General features: G+C 45.9%; 1 protein-coding gene across 2 annotated transcripts in view; it reads left to right on the top strand.

Moving 5' to 3' along the window:
- The first annotated feature begins 1,018 nt into the window (after positions 1-1,018).
- The window catches only part of LOC306824389 (cortexin-3), a 4,709-nt gene continuing 1,511 nt past the window's right edge, over positions 1,019-4,216 (top strand). Inside the window, exon 1 of one of the 2 annotated variants that reach the window (XM_079344511.1) lies at positions 1,019-1,372. The gene's annotated coding sequence lies outside the window, so the exon portion shown is untranslated. Of the gene's footprint in view, positions 1,373-1,394; positions 1,887-4,216 lie in introns of those variants that run through there. The other variant, XM_079344512.1, reaches the window with a different exon arrangement.

The following is a 4,216-nucleotide window of genomic DNA, read 5'->3' as shown; positions in this document are numbered from 1 at the left end:
GCACCTGAGCAAAAATGGTCACAATAACGTCTGACTCAATCGCTTTATCCGCATTTTCCTTAACATGACTTCCTGCCTCCTGAGATGCCCCCCTCTCCCTCCCCTGGTCAGACCGGTGCTGCATTCATGAACTCAGGAAAGATTTAAGGGGCCGCCTGTCTGAAAAGTTTCAGGGGTGCAAAAGAGCTGGATCACGTTGATTTATTTTTTTATTCACCCAGATTAAGTTCTGCATACACGTAATAATAATATTTGGATTCTACGGTAGCTGACGTTGTCTCTTGGTTCAAACCCTCACTGAACCTTCAGGTGCTCATCAGGACTTTTCATCCTTCGTGTTTCTGTTTATCTCGTCAAACAGACAACAAAACATCAACAAAGGAGAGAAATGTGGAATATACTGTCTGAGCCCAGCGCAGTACTCGCTGTTTTCCACCAGGGGGAGATACTACCCTGCATGTGGAAGCTGACATTTGACTGAAGGCATTATGCAATCTCAGATTCCCCCTCGGTGCTCTGCAGAGTCACTCTGTGACCCCTTCACTGGCTGTCACATCCTCCCCGAGGCTCCCGGGGGGGAATTTGCATCCGTCAGGCGGTGACAGCAGAGACTCTTAAGTTTGTCAACAAAATAATAAATAAATAAAAACAAGTGATGAGTCTGTTTTCAGCTTGAGACACCTTCATCTCAAACTCATGTCTGTTTATCCATCCTGCAGCAGCAGCATTTCTTTCTCCCTGATGGTGCATGTTTGTCTCTGAACAGTGTTCATTATAAAGATGAGTTAGCATGATGACAGCATGTTCTGATGATGAAATTCAGCAGGATATGAAGATGCCATAAAGCTCACTTTTACCCTAATTTGACCTCTAAATACGTCTTTCTTCAAGGTGTATTTTCATCTTCTCTATTGTTCTTCTCCTTCTTGATTCTGACTTGAGAAAGCATCAAGTAGCCACACCTTTTACTTCCGCTTGCAAAAGATAGCCTACCTGGAGGATTGCTATGGCAACAGGTTGCCAGTAGCGACGGGGGTGCCACTACATCCCCGCGTGCGCGCTTTCTGCGGGGATGAGCGGCGCGTCAGGACGAGGAGGAGGGAGGCAAAAAAAAACACACACACAAACACAGGCGAGCTTCAAGACGGGTGAGGTCTCTCTCAGTCAGCAGAGATAGAAAACTAATCATAGCGAAGGTTTTATTTTCTGGCATGAAGTGAGGAGCCCGGCTGTGCACGCGACAGCTCCGTGTGTTTTCTTTTTCTCTCTCTCTCTCTCTCTCTCCCGGTGAAGAAAAACAAGAGTCGTCAGATCCACCGGGGATGGAGAGCCAGCGCTGACGGAGATCCCCGAGCTCCCCTGATAACAACAGGTTAGTGCTGACAGACTCTGTGCCTCTCACCTGCACCTGCTCACGGTGCCTTTAACCCACCTATGTTTCTTTGTGTCGCTGATTTTGTGATGTAAAGGTGTGAAAGGTTCCGTGAGACGCACCGGAGAGGTAAAAACATCGTGTGTGTGTGTGTGTGTGTGTGTGTGTGTGTGTGTGTGTGTGTGTGTTTAGACGCGTTTTGATTCATCCACGTGTGCGTCAAAGACTCCATCTGCGGCTCTTCACCGGCGCACCACAGTAACGCACGCGGCCGGTTTGGACTGACACAGGTGATGCAAAAAGGTGCAGAACACTTGGAGGTTTTTGACGTTGATTTTAATGGCGGCTCTTCGTCGCGCGCTGACTTGTTGTCGAGCATTCCTGCGCTGATGCTGCGGGTGTGTCTACCTTTGAACACACTTGGATGTCTCACACTTAACAAACACTGACTGTATCATGATGACGGCTCGTGTCCTTATCAGCCTTAATTCATCCTGCATATCTTTTACATGTGGTGAGAACTTACTGCGTGTTATTCTTATTTACATGAAACGTGTTCTTATTGTGAATTTACTGTTTTAAGTCAATTAATTATACAGTTAAATAATGGACTTTAAAGGCTCATACATATATACATTTTCTTGGGATAAATAATCCTCTTCTTTGAAGGAGACTGAATTCTCACCTGTTCCTCCTCAAAGGAGAAAAAAAGGCGAGACAGAATAAATCGCTTAAAGATGACATGATCCAGTTGGAGAAACACACGAGACGTAGGGTTTCTTTCGCTGTGCTCGAAGCGTCTCAGAGTTTTAGAGAGATATATTTGTGTCGAATCAATAACAAACAAACTCGAGTTTGGATCAGCTCGCTTTAGTTTTCCTCTTTTATTTCTCTTTGGTAGATGTGAGAGAAACCCTGAGGAGAAAACTAACTTGTTCTGATCACCGACTCAGATTTCAATCCTAGTTTTTCTCCTCGTGTCGTCTTCTCTGTTATCTGGACGCTGGTTCTGTTCCAGACGAGTGATTTTAGAGCGAGACAATAAAGATTGAAGATTTTGATGGAGGACTGTGCCGAGACGAGAGAGGAGCTGAAAACAAGAATCGTCCTCTGCATCGACTGAGTTTGATTTATTTGTTGAAGCATACTTTGGTCTTAAAAGGTGCGAATGTGTCGACGCCAACGGTAACAAATGGAAGTCAGAGGACTGAGTGTAAATTATTCCATCGTGCTCGTTCATCAATCATCCTCACAGTTCATAAACAAAACAGGAAATTCTTTATTAAACCAAGACGACACGTCCAATAATTCACACAACGGAGCCTTCGCAGAGTCCGCTTAGAGTTCACTACGGAGCACTTTGAAGATCAACGTCCAGGTTTAGGCAAGACCACACGAAGACAACAGACAAGTCCAAGACCAGGAAGGCAGGATAAGACGGAGACATTCAGGGACCGAGACCAAGACAGGTCAAGACCGAGTCAAGACGAAGGCAGGGCAAGACCAAGACAAAGTCCAAGACCAGGAAGGCAGGGCAAGACCAAGACAAAGTCCAAGACCAGGAAGGCAGGGCAAGACCAAGACAAAGTCCAAGACCAGGAAGGCAGGGCAAGACCAAGACAAAGTCCAAGACCATAGATGTCAGGAGGCGTGTCGCTCACTTAGACCAGGAAATAAAATTACAAACGGAAGTGAAAGAGGCGTTTTCCTCCTCATCACAGTGATGACCTGGACAATCAGCCAATCAGTGGGGGTCTAGATTTAAAACCTTGAGACCGGTCTCTATGACGTCATTTTAGTTTGTCATTATAAAAGAAGCCTTTAAGCTTTCAGTGACACAGAAACATTTCGTTCCTCCTCCATCGACATCGAACTTCAAACAACTTTTCAACAGAATCCTGTCTAGACGTGCGTCCATGTTTCTTATCACACTTCCTTCTTTAATTTAAGTCTCCTCTCCGCATCACAGCAGCCGTCACTGATCCCCGTCCCGAAATGACTCAAACATATCTGCCCCCCCCCCTCCCCCTTCCCAGCATGCATCTGCAGGTTAGTCTGCTACACAAGTAGATGAATAACTTTTTTTTTTAATGGGGGGTGTTTTCTGTCTCTGAAGCCGTCATGAGAAGCTTAAATGTTTCTCAGCGTGAAGCCGTCACGAAAAGCTCCAAACTCTGAGCCGCGTGTCACTAAGCTGCAGCTGCAGGTTTTTTAAAAGTTTGGAGTCTTTTGACGTTTGCGTTACATAACCTGCCGCTTGATTTCTGACCCAGCGTGTTAATCCACGTCCTGCAGCAGGATGAGAAGATGAGATCATGATTGGACAAGAAACACAAACTAAAAAAAAGAAACCCTCAAATTTAATGTTTTTTTTTGGAGGCGATGAATCAGCGGCGTGAACGATCGTTTTAAGTTTTAAGTATGATGGATTGCAGGATGTTGATCAGCCAGGCAGGACTGAGATCTCTGCTGAGATCGGCCTCCAGAGATTTTTGTCTTCAGGCAGAAAGAGACAGTTCCCCTTTCCCTGTCCTGTCACTTCGAGCTGTCTTATATCCCCCCCCCCCCCCCCCCCCCCCCCCCCCGCGAGCGTCAGCCTGTGCGACGGCTCTTCACGCTTACACGAGCGTTACAAAAGGGCACAACTCGTAAAAGATTTGAGTTTTTGGTCATGCAAATATTCCTCCGATTGCAACTGAAAAAAATCCAGTCAAGGTGTTCTGACTCAGCCGGCACGATGTTCCCATCATAGAGGAAGAAAAGACGGTTTTCATTTCAGCCGCCTTTTGGCTGCCTTCACTATTAGAGAATAAAAGTGTTCCAAAGAGAAGCCTGCTCAGATGT

Source organism: Symphodus melops (assembly GCF_947650265.1).
Source record: "Symphodus melops genome assembly, chromosome: 5".
In the NCBI taxonomy this organism is placed as follows: domain Eukaryota; kingdom Metazoa; phylum Chordata; class Actinopteri; order Labriformes; family Labridae; genus Symphodus; species Symphodus melops.
This window is presented reverse-complemented; position numbering and strand designations above follow the sequence as displayed.